The sequence below is a fragment of the Nothobranchius furzeri genome, chromosome 17 (genome assembly GCF_043380555.1).
Source record: "Nothobranchius furzeri strain GRZ-AD chromosome 17, NfurGRZ-RIMD1, whole genome shotgun sequence".
In the NCBI taxonomy this organism is placed as follows: Eukaryota; Metazoa; Chordata; class Actinopteri; order Cyprinodontiformes; family Nothobranchiidae; genus Nothobranchius; species Nothobranchius furzeri.
The window spans coordinates 28,979,805-28,995,929 of record NC_091757.1 but is presented as its reverse complement, the minus strand read 5'-3'; the positions used below and the strand labels follow the sequence as shown (position 1 = coordinate 28,995,929).

Here is a 16,125-nt window from a genome sequence, read left to right as displayed (position 1 = left end):
CTCCAGGTTTTGCTGGCTCCACAAATGATTATCAGGTGGATTCAATCTCCTATCGGCAATCAAGGGTCACATGCGTCCCTAGGCAGCCCTCATTAATTGATGCTAGATAAATGAGACTGGAAGAGCCTCGTTGTTCATCCAGATGGAACAATAATGATTCATTCATGCCTACAAGGACTACAAAGATATCAGAACTAAAATGAGACCATGAGCTGTTAATAATACACGGCGCTATTTAGTTAGAATGCTCAGAGTTTACATGTTTCCACGACAATGCCCGAAGTCTGCTTTGGCTCTTGTTTCTCCACATATTTTATTAAAGTTTTCATCATTTATGCGTCATTTTCATGTTCTTCTCCAAAGTCTGGATGTTTAGGGACTCCAGGACTTTGTTTTTGCTGAGCAGCTGTGAGTTTTAACATTTGTGGCGGTCACATGACCCTAAAGTTAACGCTGTAAATCATTTGTCACAAATATACATTTAGCAGATATATTACACACCGAGGAAAAAACATCACGTGTGTCATTTAAATCAAATATTACCATGTTTGCCACGTGTGACTAGAGTAAATGTATAGTCACATCAATAAAGTGTTTTCCTTTTACATATGTGTTGTGTTTTCTCTGGCACTCGAGGAGTACAGATGCTTCCCTCTTTCGCTCCCTTACCTTTTTTTCCCAAGGCTCTTTGTCCTGTCTGCCCACGGAGCGCTTCTCTGCATTTCTTCTGTAAACTCTATTTTTACTAACATTTGATAAACTGGTCATTCAATGCGATCCATAAGATTTTTTCAAAAATGAGAACGGAGCAGGGGGCTCCCACATGTCCACAGGGGACGCACACGGTGGGATATATTTTGGATTCATGGAAGGAGTGGAAGATCATATGCCTCTGCCAGCTGTCCATTGAGGACATTGAAGATGTGTGGTTATTTGGTCTGATGATCACTGGATTTCTCCTTATTGGGGTCAGAGGATATCTGGTTTTCTGGAAATTTGGGAAGACGGGAGCAATTGGAGGGCGATCCTAACCCGCGGAAAGCACCGTCGGTGTGGAGACTTCTCAGACTGGGACGTTACTCGAGGTGAACCGTAAGCTGGACAATGTTCTAGCTGCGATACTGGTATTAGTGCGCAAAATGGATGTCATCTCAGAGAGAGTCACCGGACGGTATGGATAAGTTTAAAAACCAAAATTGGCTTCACTGAAGGACTGGAAATGATCAGTTTAAAGACTGAAGGCAGAGAGAAAAGTTATCTCAGCCTGACCCAAACAAATTCTTGTTATCTGAATCTGACGCCCTGGTAGCCTTGAGCTGCAAGCAACTAAACCCCCCACGAAGGAATGCAGACAGATGCTGTTTAAACCCGGCGGGTTGGAGTCTCATGTTGTGAACTGTTGATGTTTGTGCTTATATGTTTGAGGTGTTTTTTGCATAGGAAAGCTGTGCCCTGTTGGGAGTAACTCTGGAATGCCTTTTTTCCCCTCCCCTAATTTATCCTCATGTAATCCCCTTTTCATCTAAATGAAATGAGCGCCGTTCATGGCTGCTCTCGTGGTCTGCCTGTATCTGTTTTGTCTACGTGTGTGTGTGTGTGAAACAACAAGACACAACGTACGACAAACTAACAATGATCCGACACATGCACATACAAGACGGGAGGTGTAAATACACAGGGGAAAATCAGGAACACATGGGCAGGTTAACAAGGGGCAGGTGAGACCAATAAAACTAATCAGGAGGCAGGGGAGAGTCACAGTCAGAGGGGGGCAGGAGCAGATTGTGACAGTACACCCCCCCCCCCCCCCACCCACCCACCCACCCCCCACCCCACCCCCGGATACCAGACGCCCACAAAACCCACATAACTCGGGAGACTCTGGAACACACTGGGGACTCTGGGACTCTGAAACTCGGGAACTCGGGACACTGAAACTCGGGAACTCGGGACACTGACACTTGGGAACTCGGGACACTGAAACTCGGGAACTCGGGACACTGAAACTAGGGAACTCGGGACACTGACACTCAGGAACTCGGGACACTGAAACTCGGGAACTTGGGACACTGAAACTCGACAGCAGCATGCACGGGACACTGGAACTCGACAGCAGCAGGCGCGGGACCCTGTAGAGTCTGTAGCAGGCGCAACCCTGTAGAGGCTGCAGCGGCAGGACACTGTAGAGGCTGCAGCGGCGGGACCCTGTAGAGGCTGCAGCGGCGGGATCCTGTAGAGGCTGCAGCGGCGGGACCCTATAGAGGCTGCAGCATGGAGGACCTGCAGGCATAGGCCCCGCAGGTGTGGACCAGGAAGTTGATGTGATAAACTGAAGGCAGCGACGCAAGGAAACCAGGAACCAGGCAGGTACTCGACAATGGTCAGAGCAGGTGCACATTACGATCAGCTGGGTCACAGGCAGAGGCTTGGGTGAAGGGAAGCAGAAAAAGAGCAGGGAGACCGGCCCTACCACGCCAGAGAATGTTGGCGTGCGTAGGGGTTGTCATTCCACCAAAACTCCAGTATGCGCAGCACCCGTGGAAAAACAGGATGGGGCAAAAAGCAGGAGAGGAGAATGAGTTCGACCACCCCGTAAACAGGTAGGATGCGCCGAAACCCCTCGAGTCGGAATCTCCTTCCGCTGAATGGAGAAAAAGCAAAAAAATTCATCCTCCAGGGAGCTCACCACAGGTCCAGGTTGGTCGGATCATTCTGTCATGATGTGGAGTGGTTGGCGGCGGGCCATGTGTGGTGGAGCTTACCAGGAGGCAGGAATGCAGGCACGGATAACATAAAAATGGATTTAATAGCAGGATACAGCAGGAAACAACAAGACACAAGGTACGACAAACTGATCCGACACTGACACACAAGACGGGAGGTATAAATACACAGGGGAAAATGAGGAACACATGGGCAGGTTAACAAGGAGCAGGTGAGACCAATAAAACTAATCAGGAGGCAGGGGAGAGTCACAGTCAGAGGGGGGCAGGAGCAGATCGTGACAATTTGTTCTATTCCTACCCACAGCATAGATCTTGACAATACAACATGTGTTCATATATTATGGCTGGTAATCTGTGGAGGAATAAATAAATGTGAAACACAAAATTACCTGCCCCTGACTGATCAGCAGTAATGAGTCACTGGCAGTGTTGGGAGTAATGCGGTACAAAAGTAATTAATTACTGTAATGCATTGCTTTTTGCTGTAATGTGGTAATGTAAGGCATTACAGGGAAAGAAAATGGTAATATTTACTCGGTACAATTGTCAGTAACGCGGTAATTACAATGCATTTTTAAACCCAGAATCAAGATGTGTTCCTTAAAAATTCAAATTGCGGGAAACCCGAAGAAAGATCCAGTATCTGCATATATTACGTCATTTATGGACTCAGCTTTGCGGGCAGAGGACGCAGCGGTACGCGGTAACGGACCGCGGTCAAGTGAGCCGTCATTTGTGAGCCGCGGTCAAGCCAGCCACATCTTATCCGCCGCGAACATTTCATTGCGCGTTTACAACAGTCAACGGCTCAAATACTCCAGCTGCGTCCTGCACGCGGCCGCTGCAACATTCACAAAATCGCTCCACTAAAACAAAAATAATTCACTTGCGATCGTTCATATCAGTGCATATTCTCTGGTATTTTGTGCTTTTCTGACGTGCCTTGCCTCAGCTGAGTTTATAATCTGTACCCCGGTGATTTCAACTCATTACTGCTAAAGCGCCGCGCATGTGAAGATCCCTCTGGCTGATCGTTAGAAAGTAGGAAGTCTAGGAAACAGTTTTTCTGGAAGACGGAGAAAACATGCAGCATGCAGGAAGGTTAGAGAGAGAAAGGGCAGGAAATTATTCTAGTAAAATCAAGAAAACAAAACAAAGTGCTTGAAAAGAAAAAAGTCAGTAGATTTATCCCCAATACACATTTTTACCAGTGAAAAGCAATAATATATAAGCATTTAATATTTATACATGTGATAGAATCAGATCACCCCAGAAGTCAGTCCCACATCCAGGGCCGTATCAAGGCATTTGGGGACCAAGGCAATATAGGCTTGGAGCCCCCACCACCTCACTCCCTGCTCAGTTAATATAAGATGGCAGCGTGCTGAGAGTACAGATTGTTGTTGTTTTTATTTAATAAACAATCATTTTAAAGCACTGTTATTATATCGGACTGTTTTAACAGCAATCCTAGCTCAGACACCACATCACTTTGCACATATATGTCGTGAGCTCACTGAGCGTCACATGACCAGATCCATATTGAAGTTGTATTGGTGAAAGTAACTTAGAGTAATGCAAAAGTAGTGTAATGCCTTACATTTTAAAATCAGTAATATTGTAATGTAATGAATTACTTTAAAATGAGGGTAACAAGTAATAAATAATGCATTACAGTTTTGAAGTAACTTGCCCAACACTGGTCACTGGGTGCTGCCTTGGTGAAGGAAACCACTCAGTGGAGTTTCTCATGGCATGGTGTTGAAGATACATGCTCTGCAGGAAGACTTCAGTGTCGATCAGTTCACTTTGGTGTATGGGATTAGATTTGTGCCAATAGGATCAAGAAAAACACTTTGGAGAGCAAACAAATTTTAAGACATTGAGAGAAAAAACATTGGTTTCAAAAGAAAAACTTACGATCTGAATCAGATTCTTAAAATGATCAAGAAAAACACTGTGACGGTCAAACAAAAATTAAGAAATTGACAGAACAAAAATATTGACTAAAGGAAAAAAAACATATTTCAAAAGTAAAACTTACTATCTGAATCAACTTCTTAAAATGAGTAACAAAGTATGTTTCCTTTTTCTGTTTGCCTCTATGTGTTTTTGTTATCAATTTCCTTAGTTTTGTTCTCGCTGCTCAGAGCTTTGCTCTCACTACCAGATTTGCACTTAAAGAGCGGGTCAATTGAGCCTCGGAGTCCTTCTCCACCCACGTATCAATTTTAAAAAATGCAACATTAGTAGGCGTTGCCTGGAGGACCGAGAGGGCGGAGCCGCGGCAGTGACGAAGACGATGGCTAACTAGACGAAGCTAGCTCCCTTCACTCTGAGCAGTTGATAGAAGTGGAGGATGGTTCTCCCCCTCCTTACACAGACACTCGAGAAGAAAGGGACCAAGTCTATTTGGAGGAGACAAGCGGACCTGAGTCTTATTGTTTTGAGCTTGTGAGTTGCCTGAAACTCCCAGAACCGACCCAACAGAATCACCTCTGAAAGGTAAGTTAGCCGTTAGCCATAGCATTGGATTAGCTGCAGGGTTTGTCTCCACGGCCCTAAAAAGCTAGTATTCAGCATGTTTTAGAGGTTTATCTGCTTCAGCACACCTGGTTTTAATCAGCAACAAATAGCTGAGCTGCTTAACAGCTAATCTAACCTGTTAAAGCAGGAAAATCCACTGAAACATGCTGGATAGCTCTCCGGTAGCCCTGGGCTCAAGTTACAGTCTGCTGCATATAAAGTTATGAAAATACCCCATGAGAAAATCATTCTGTAATGTGTTCAGCCCACTAAAACTGCCCTGATTTCTTTATTTATTTACTAATAACAGCTGCTCTCTCGGTTCTAGGTCCTCTGGTGTCTGCAGCTGGTCTCTGGTGTCTGCAGCTGGTCTCCTCTGCTGGTGTCCTCAGGATCAGGAACTTCCAGAAGAATGTGCCTTTCGATGACTCTTTCCCCCTTATTTGTTATATTAATTAAATAAATCTCAATATATATATTTCCTGTTTTTGTTCATGTCCATAAATACTTAAACATGCTTGAAATTAGAACGAGCTTTTAACAGTGAGGTGCTAGTTTAATTAATCACAATAGAGCTAGTTAAACATGCAACAAAAATGTGATATTCAATGTAATTTATAAATATCCATTAAAATATCAAAACTGGAATCTAAATGAGATATTTGGCAGCACAAAAAACTTGTCAAACACAATATTTATTATAATAATTGTAGGCAGACAGGAGACAGAGCTGATGGAGGTTCTCAGTCATCGAAGGATGGCTGAAGGCTTTCCAGGAACAGGAGATGTGGTGTTGTCTCTTCTCTCTCTATTCTGCCAGATGATCTGATAGGTTACAGGTGTGTGAGGACATCCTCATGCTGTCATAACCAGATGACAGAGTTATCAGGTGATCAGCCAGGCTAATGAGATGCAGAAAGAAAACAAATTCAGGACAGTGTACAATATGTGGTGTTGCTCACCTTATGTGCTCTTATAGAATATTAATGTGTGCATGCCTCATGGTGTAGAGTCCATATTTTGCTGAGTGTCCTGCAATAATGCAGGTTATTAGTTACTTTACTTTTGATAGCAAAAACAAAATATTTAATGTAAAAGTTATTTTCCAGGAGAATCAGCTCACACGTCACCACCAAGTGTCACAGGGGCAGAATCAGTAGCCTCCGTCATGATGTCATGATGTAATCACATACTTATTTAATTGTTAATATCTTAAAAATTCTGAAATGTTTTAATTTTTTTTTTTTTACCTTGAACAGTTCACTGAGCTTGCACTGTCACTGAGGTGGAAGCTGGAATCAACAGCAGACACCTTACATCTTGGTCTTTTCAGGGGGTCTGGATGCTCTGGGACCTTCTGGAAGATGAATTTTCATCATGGTCCCCGTGGGTCACCAGACACACTGCGGCTGTGAACTCCATTCTGGCTGGCTATGTAAAAACAAAGAAGCAGCACATTTATAAATGTTTAAAAGAGCATAAAATCACGTGTAACAATAATCTGTAAAACAAATTAAAACTAGAAGGTAATAATAAAATGTTTACATAGAATATTATTAAAAATAATTCACCTTTGCTACAGGTAAGGCTTCACGTCAGCCTGGACAAATGCATTCTTGCAGCTAAATCAGTCTGACAACCAGTGTCTTGGGTAGATTTAGCCTGAAAAAAAAATAGAAGCACATTGTTGTTGGGAGTTTATAAAGTCGATAATATACAAAAGAATCTCCTATATAGGCGCTTTATAACATTCCTAGTGTGTGATCGTTGTTATAACGTAAAAGTCAGTCACATATGATGTGGAGAGCCTGAAATGCGACCTCCTGAACAGAATTCCTCACAGAACCGGGTCACAAGCTGGATTTCACGCTGTAATGCTGTCAACTAGTGCAGCGTTAGTTAGAGACACTGTTGCAGAATTACCGACTGACTAAAGGAAGTGAACCACGTCTCTCAGACTTTGCATTTAGGTAGGGAATTGTCTTTAGAAGATGTTAAAACGTTTATTTAGCTGACTCACCTCAGACTGGAGCCCGCCGTGGTGGGGGAGCAGAGTCGGTGGGCTGCATCTAAATCGCGGAAGAGCCACGGTGGGCACAGCCTCCCTCTTCAAACGGAGGCGTGCAGAATCGCGGGTAAAATGCCCAGAGTCACCACAAGCATACTACACTACACCTACTCACCAATACTAAGACGATATGGAACACTAAACCCGAAATACTTTCCCAATTACACTAACAGCCAAACACTAACTAAACTACAATATACAACAGCCAAGCTAACACTAAATAAGTATTTATAACACTAAAAGCTATGCTAAAGACTAGGATATGCTAATGCTATATGCTAATGCTGAACTACCGCTGACCTCCTACACTCGCTTGCAAATCCAACTCCCACTCGCCACAGGGCGTGGCCGAGACGCTCGTTGCTTTTATAACTTTGGCACGGAGCTGCTACGTAGTACTCTACTGGTTTACGTAGTACTTTACTCTTTAGCCATTGGCTAAAATTTTTTCAAAATGACTCAAATTCTATGTTTTCAGCTGAAGGTGGCGCATTACTGTGGTTTTTAGACAGAATTTTTAATTTTTAAAGAAAATGCACCAAAATGCTAAAATAAAGAATGCACACATTTAAAACACTATTAGACACTCATTTATACAGTTCATCAGCAAAAAAAAGTTAATTTAGACGTTACTTGCTCTTTAAACTGTCTGGCTTTCTCCTTTGCAATCCCTGAGTTTTTGGTTGCAATTCTGACACAACCCTTTTGGGTGGGCGGGACTTCTGAGAAGTCCTCTCCCATAGGACAGTGGTTTCTCTTGAGTGACAGTTCAGTGATCTGGAAGTGATGTAGCCTCCAAGACATTTTTTTCCCACCTGTTCAACAACATGAATTTTGAGCCCCAAACAAGTTATTTCTGCTGTCTGTGGTGTCTACTGAGGATCTAAAGTGAGTATTGATAATATATTTTATCTTTTCTTAGTTCATCTGTAAGTTAAGCCACTTTTTAAGTTGGTTTTAACCAGATGCTAGCTCACTAGCTAGCTGCTAAGCAAGCCATTGTGCTAGCCTCAGGACAATGGACTATTGTTCCAGAGAGACGTATTAAAAACTCATCTTAACATATTCATTACTGGTTTCATGGAATTAATTATTGCAGTTTATGTTAATAAGTTTGCTAATTTTTCAGGAACCTGAGGAACATCAGAGACTTTGCAGCTACTGGAGCTAACCTGTGTACTGCTAACTTGCTACAGAGGAAGCAGCAGAAAGCTGAGCTAACAGGCTGTTTTGCAGGTAAATACTCTTTTAGTGGAACTGCAGGATTTTTATGGTATAACTCAGACAGAATCTACATGAGCTATTGTGGGAAGACATTTAAACTACATTTACATACAGATACATGTATTTTTTTATTCCATGTTACTTGGACGGGCTAAACAAGTTCATAGTTCTGCCTGCTCCTTTTTCAGTGAAACGAATGGATTATATGATGTAACTCTCTAGTAAATCTATAGTAACCATAGTCTGGTGACTAGTGTCTATTTTAGCTACATTTAGCTTAGCTGGAGTAATGTAGTCTAACTCTGCCTCAACTGGTGACTTTTTTTACTTCATTGTCAGCCAGACAAAATGTTGCTACAGAGAAACGCCCAAGGTACTGACCCCACAATAGAAAATCATAATGTCCACATTTATTTCCCACAATCTCAAACGTCACACTAAAATTAAACTTTTAGCTCTGATTTAATTATTTCCTTATTGATATCAGTTTTCCCTTTGTTGTAGGTAATCCTCGGGTGTCAGCAGGAGGAGGTGACTACCTGCACAACGGAGCACCCTGGTTCTGAGCCAGTTGCACCTTTGTGCAGCTCTTTGGGGAGACGATGCTCAGCAGGTTAAACAACTGTAAAATTGATTTTGTTCGTAGTTTTTGTTTAATCTCTTACATCACCAGTTTTTCTTTCTTACAGACACATGCCTCCTTGTGGTCAGGTGGTGTTGGTGTGATCTGGGAGGGCACACTCATGTCGTCATCTCCTTGTGCCGTCTCCAGGATCCTGATGGGAGTTCTCTGTGCCTATAAAGCAGGAGTATTTACTTCTGGGCCTGGAGGGCCGGTATCCAGCACGTTTTAGTTTTAACTCTGTTTCAATACACCTGATTTCAGTCAGCAGATAATTAACAGGCTTCTGCAGAGCTGCTGCACAGGTAATTCAACCACTGATTCAAGTGTGTTGGAGCAGGGAAACAACTAAAACATGCTGGATACCAGCCATCCAGGACTAGAATTGAATACCCCTGCTATAAAGCCTTCCTCCCTCCTCCGGACTTTAAACATTAGTGTTTTATTACGGTTTACCTGATTTAGTAAATAAATCTCTATTTATAAATTTCCTGTTTTGGTGCCTGTCCGTAAAATCCTGCATTAGACACCGAAAGCTGAATGGATGCCTTTCATTCACTTTGACATTCAATGTATTTTTAAAGATACACTTGAAATTAATATCAGCTGTTTAACAGAGTGGTGCAAAGTAATTGCTGATGTCATGATTTTTGCAACAACCTGACCTTCATGCAGAGAAACTCAGGAGACAAATGAGCTAAAAACAGTTTATTAAAATGTTTGACGGATGACTGAAGAGGTAACTGCTGGAGATCAGGAACCAGGAGCTTCTGCGAGGAAGAGCAGAGGTTAGTAAGAGGCAACAGGTCAGGGTTTTCTTAGACTGTGCAGGTAGCTTACAGAGTCTGAGAAACACCACAGAGATGGAGCCACAGGTTTTAGTGTTTAAAGATCAGAAGGCCCTGAGGTAAAATTGAGTGTTAGTAATGACTAAAGAATGACTTACAAAAGGAAAAGTTTAGGTACTTACGGTCTGAAATTGTAGCGCAGACGGGAGACAGCAGAATGGTGGAGAAACAACCAGAAGTCTGGGAGAATGACAGCATGAGTAGCAAGCGGGTGAGCAGAAGGTAGTGGGTAAGCCGACTGCCAGTATGGTTGTGTGATCAGGAGCTTCAAGGAAAGAATTCCCATAGATCTGCATAGAACATGAGAACGTAAGTTTGAAAAACGGCAGAGTCATGGGCTAGATATGGGTTAAAACACTGGTGAGTGACCAGCTACCAGCTTTTATTCAAGGATGGGGTTACAGGTGTGTGAGGATGTGCCTGCCCCATGAGAAGAGTTTTCAGGTAAGCCTCTCCATGGTGCTCTGCAATGGTGACTAGCAAGGCTAATGAAGAGATTAAAGGGAACACAAACCCAGGACTCCGACCCAAACTCCTAACAGCAACACAACGACTCCTCCCACAGGCGGTTGTTCCACTGAGCACGCAGCTGCCCGAAGTTCAGCATCAGGCAACCTGTAGGCGATGTAATCATACGTGGCTTCTGAGCATGCAAGTTTATTCTAGCTGTACAGCGTACAATAATAATAAAGATTTATATTGTGTTGTGTTGCTCACCTTACAGGTTCTTTTAAAATCTTATCCTGTGCCTGCTTACAGCAGGTCTTTCAGGTCTTTTGAACTAGACACAGAGAGGTTCAGGCACAGGTACTTAGTCAGACTCCTGATATGGTAGAGCACCACCACCGACTCCTGATATGATAGAGCATCCACCACCACGGACTCGAACAATAGGTCCATATGCTTGTCAACTGGAAACAATGGAAAAAGATTACCATTAGTACAGATATTTATCCATAACCATCACTGTGGGTTTATTATACAGCATATGAACTACATGAGGTGGGATTGGTCTGTAGTAGGGATGTGTATTTTTGACAGAATTTATTGTTGGAATATTCAATAAACAGTCCAAACTGATACTTAACATATATAACATGAGTTTCTGAACCATAATAGCGAGATTTAAATTTCAATGGTGGAAACAAAACCCAATGCACACTGCTGCCAACTAGCGGGCCACATTTAAAATGCACCGAAAACAAAGAAAATACACAAATGTTTGCATGTAAATTCTTCCAAAAATTAGATACACTGCTTTTGAAAATGGATGTAATATCTCAGGAAAAATATCACGATATATTGCCATATCGATATTTTAGAGACAGAGTTCGAGAATATCGATACAATATTACTGGGAAAATACATCGTGATATATTGTCATATTGATATTTTCTTACATCCCTTGTCTGCAGTGTACTTTGTGTACACTATGGTGTGTCATAGCTCACCAGCTGCAGTTGATGCATGTGGCTGTGTAGCACTTCCATTGTAATGCAATGCAGCAGTTTTCAATCTGAAAAGAAAGAATAAATAAATAAATAATAGCTTTTAGACAAAAATATAGATTTTATGTAAAAATTAATTAAAAGCATGTATTTAACTCATTATTGATTATCTGTCCTGGATAACATTCTTTTCATGGAGAATACAGAGCACGTGACAGAAAGCACATTGAATCTGATTTGTCTTGTTCTGACAAACAAATGTCAGATCTGTATACTGGAAAGAAATGTATTATCAAACATACTCACTTAGATAATTATTCAGTCAGAGTTACATCATAAAATCCATTCGTTTCACTGAAAAAGGAGCAGGCAGAACTATGAACTTGTTTAGCCCGTCCAAGTAACATGGAATAAAAAAATACATGTATCTGTAAGTAAATGTAGTTTAAATGTCTTCCCACAATAGCTCATGTAGATTCTGTCTGAGTTATACCATAAAAATCCTGCAGTTCCACTAAAAGAGTATTTACCTGCAAAACAGCCTGTTAGCTCAGCTTTCTGCTGCTTCCTCTGTAGCAAGTTAGCAGTACACAGGTTAGCTCCAGTAGCTGCAAAGTCTCTGATGTTCCACAGGTTCCTGAAAAATTAGCAAACTTATTAACATAAACTGCAATAATTAATTCCATGAACCCAGTAATGAATATGTTAAGATGAGTTTTTAATACGTCTCTCTGGAACAATAGTCCATTGTCCTGAGGCTAGCACAATGGCTTGCTTAGCAGCTAGCTAGTGAGCTAGCATCTGGTTAAAACCAACTTAAAAAGTGGCTTAACTTACAGATGAACTAAGAAAAGATAAAATATATTATCAATACTCACTTTAGATCCTCAGTAGACACCACAGACAGCAGAAATAACCTGTTTGGGGCTCAAAATTCATGTTGTTGACCAGGTGGGAAAAAAATGTCTTGGATGCTACATCACTTCCAGGTCACTGAACTGTCACTCAAGAGAAACCACTGTCCTATGGGAGAGGACTTCTCAGAAGTCCCGCCCACCCGAAAGGGTTGTGTCAGAATTGCAACCAAAAACTCAGGGATTGCAAAGGAGAAAGCCAGACAGTGTAAGTGCAAATCTGGAAGTGAGAGCAAAGCTCTGAGCAGCGAGAACAAAACTAAGGAAATTGATAACAAAAACACATAGAGGCAAACAGAAAAAGGAAACATACTTTGTTACTCATTTTAAGAAGTTTATTCAGATAGTAAGTTTTACTTTTGAAACATGCTTTTTTCCTTTAGTCAATATTTTTGTTCTGTCAATTTCTTAATTTTTGTTTGACCGTCACAGTGATTTTCTTGATCATTTTAAGAATCTGATTCAGATCGTAAGTTTTTCTTTTGAAACCAAGGTTTTTTCTCTCAGTGTCTTAAAATTTGTTTGCTCTCCAAAGTGTTTTTCTTGATCCTATTGGCACAAATCTAATCCCATATTGGTGTAGCAGGATCCCCTCTGCAGGAAAAAATGGATAAAGTTTCAAAAGTTTGATCAGTGCTTGAGCAAAATGCACAGAAATGAACATGCTCTCAAAAACAGATCTAAAGATAAATTATTTCTGAAGTTTTAACAATACGGTTCTTCAACCTACTTATGTAAAAGTGATACATAGACAACACAGCCCTAATCACAATCATAATTTGTTGGAAAACACGGTATTCAAGTCTCCTATTGATTTATCATAGAACTTGAAGTTAATGACTGAATCAGGGTATATGCAGGAATCTTGAAGTTTATTTTAATACCTTTTCAAGACTCAGTCTTTTCTAGCAAATTAAGTGACAGGTATTAAAAAATACTACGAATTTCTTAAAAGGCAGACATTTTTGCTTTCTAAACTAAACTTTTCCTCATAAATTTAAAATTATTTGTTCAACATTTTCTGACCTTACAAGGTCAGAAAATCTTAATTTAGGTAGCGAAAATGTCTGCCTTTAATTACAAAGAAATTCTTAGTTACAAAGTACATAAAATACATAAAATTATTCTCGGAATTGAGAGTTTTAATTTGCAATTTTGTCACATTCTGCAGGCTCTTGCCGTGTGAAACGGCCTTTATTAGAGGTGCAGGTCCTCTCTCTCATCCCCCTCATGGCCGGGCCCCTCCCAAGCCGGGGCCAGGGGCCCACTGCCCCCCCACCCCCACTCGTAGTTCCACCCCTGGAGTGTGTATCCTTTTCCTTCCACTGTTAAGCCTGATTCATGCTTCTCCATCAGCTCCAAAAGGGAGAGGCACGCACGGATTGACGGAAGTGTTTTGCCCTCATACCTCTCCGTTTCCTGGGGAGTGTTGCAAAGCAATTCCCCACCAGGACAACAGAGGGCGTAGCGCTGTTTTGTGGTATCCGGTCCAAGATAGTGTGTTTATATTGTGTTTTTTTTTGTATATGAGACTTTTTAACACAGACAAATTTGTCTCCCATCCTCCTCCACCTCTTCATGCGCTCGCCACCTCTAAACCCACGTTACCTGTCATTTCCGTCCACAAATAAAACGCTTGCTGCGCATCTTTTCACTCCTCCAGTCACGGGGAATTAAACATTCATGTTTTTAGAGTTTTTTCGTGAGGTATTCTTCAAGCTGCTCCGTGTCTACCGCTAGTTATCCTCGGCTCTCTTTATGTTTTTAAGGGCGGAATGGCGACGGTGTAGACGACAGTGGCGTCCTGACCAATCACAAGCTTGCGTTGTACGTGTCAACAAACGGATGTTTATAAAAGAAAGCTCGACTCTGTCTGTCCTTGCGGAGCTCTCCAGCAGGCCCGCAAGGGCGGATAATGGCGTTGCGTGTCTCTGCACTGACGCAGAAGCATGAATCAGGCTTTAGTCCTTCAGGTAAAGTCATAACCAGATGACAGGAGTTATCAGGTAATCAGCCAGACCAATGATGAGATGCAGAAAGAAAACAAATCCAGGACAGTGTACAATAATAATCTGTGTTGTTGCTCGCCTCATGTGCTCTTATTAGGGCTGCACGATCGTGGATAAATTGAGAATCACGATTTTTTCCCCTAGAATTGAGATCACAATTCTCTCACGATTTTTTTTTTCCAATATAAATTTTTATTGCACTTTTAACCTGCACATAAACTTTTGTAACAGCTGAAACTGAAAATAAAAATAAAATTCGCTCTTTTTTTTCTTAAATACTCCATCTTTGTATAGTTTTAACAACAAATAAGAACAATATTCCTTCTATGTGAAATGGTGATGAGAGAGGTAGGTAATAGGAATGTTTCTTACAATGTAAACCACAATTATTAACATTACATCTAACATGACCACATGATGGTTGACCATGGCAGGATCACAACAGAGAACAGTACATTTTTTATGCAGCCAGCTGCTTAAAGGTTTTTTGCCAAGAACACCAATCTGTCAACATTTTGAGGCTTCAGTGAGGAGTGGAGACATGCTTCAATGTCCCCCCCCCCCCCCCCCCCCCCCCCCGTGCTCAACACCCTTTCAGAAGGGGAACTTGTGGCAGGAATGCAAAGGTATTTCTTGGCCAGCACAGACAGTCTTGGAAATTCTCCCTTGTGCTCCTTCCACCAGACTTACCCCCAAATTCCACTACCTCCGCTCTGCTTGGCTCCGCTCCGCCCCCGACTTCCGCAGCCGCTCGCTTCCGAACTCAGTTTTTACTAGTACCCGCTCTACAACGGCTCCGCTCCGGTGTGGAGACCTGAGGTGCACAAACAGGCATGCGCGGGATTTTCGAGATCTTGCGATACAGTCCGAGCAATAAATGCGGAAGTTAGATCAAACACCCGTTGTGTGGGAGAAGCATCGAAATAAACTGTTTAATCTACCCATCATTTGTGTTGAGAGATCAGCGGTGTTTGGATCAACAAAGTGTGACTACTTTGATAGTGGAAACTGTATTAATGGCTTACTTTTGTGCATTTAAACTTCAGCCGCCATTGATAGTTGTTAAAAGTTGTTAAACCTGTGCTTATGAAACAAAAACGCCTTTTGTTTATCGATTTATTGTGAAAAACGGAAGTTGTGCTTGCTCCTTTTCCTGTTGGTCGGTTGTGATTTCTTTCCATTTACTGCGGAGGTGCTCCGGTGTCCGGCAAAAATAGGATCGATTCTATTTTTGCCGGACGCCTGAACAGAGGGCGGCGCACTGCGGCGCACTGCCGGAGCACGGCCGCAGTAGTGGAATTGCTCTGATTGACTACAACGGGACCGATTTTGCTCCGGCGTTCGTGTCGGAGCGGAGCGGAGGTAGTGGAATTTGGGGGTAAGGGGTCCGCCTCGCTGTCAGTGCTTAGGAGCAGATATGATTGTAGCTCTGAGGCAACATCTTCCGCCTGGGACGGCTCCTCATTGCTTTTTGCTGCTTTCAGGAAGCTGCCTAAGGTCTTTCGCCTCTTCTTCATGGGGGCGGCCGGGGCTGCAGTTAAGGTGGGACTTTGCTTTAAAGGAGAGAAGATAATTAACAATGCTCATTGTCTACAACACTATTAGAGGCTAATTTATACTAGTTATCAGCTAAAAGAAGTTGATTTTCATGTGACTTGCTCTTTAAGGCGGACCCAGGTGGTCTGATAATAAGGCGTGAAACATAACATAAAGATGTTTAAAAATAATCAATATTTTTTG

At 42.1% G+C, this 16,125-nt stretch overlaps 3 long non-coding RNA genes across 4 annotated transcripts; 1 reads left to right on the top strand and 2 right to left on the bottom strand.

Moving 5' to 3' along the window:
- The first annotated feature begins 8,079 nt into the window (after positions 1 to 8,079).
- LOC139063781 (uncharacterized) lies at positions 8,080 to 9,369 on the top strand. The gene is made up of 4 exons (XR_011517129.1): positions 8,080 to 8,208; positions 8,450 to 8,556; positions 9,049 to 9,157; positions 9,234 to 9,369. It is a non-coding gene; the product is annotated as an uncharacterized lncRNA (long non-coding RNA).
- Positions 9,370 to 9,859: 490 nt separating this feature from the next.
- Positions 9,860 to 10,865, bottom strand: LOC139063780 (uncharacterized). Of its 2 annotated transcripts, XR_011517127.1 has the most exons (5): positions 10,732 to 10,865; positions 10,529 to 10,629; positions 10,137 to 10,304; positions 10,007 to 10,068; positions 9,860 to 9,936 (listed from the first exon to the last, which is right to left on the bottom strand). It is a non-coding gene; the product is annotated as an uncharacterized lncRNA (long non-coding RNA). The 2 variants fall into 2 exon arrangements; XR_011517128.1 differs by lacking the exon at positions 10,007 to 10,068.
- An 833-nt stretch (positions 10,866 to 11,698) lies between these two features.
- On the bottom strand, positions 11,699 to 12,464 carry LOC139063782 (uncharacterized). Its single transcript, XR_011517130.1, has 3 exons — positions 12,341 to 12,464; positions 11,993 to 12,099; positions 11,699 to 11,816 (listed from the first exon to the last, which is right to left on the bottom strand). It is a non-coding gene; the product is annotated as an uncharacterized lncRNA (long non-coding RNA).
- Between the last annotated feature and the right edge of the window lie 3,661 nt (positions 12,465 to 16,125).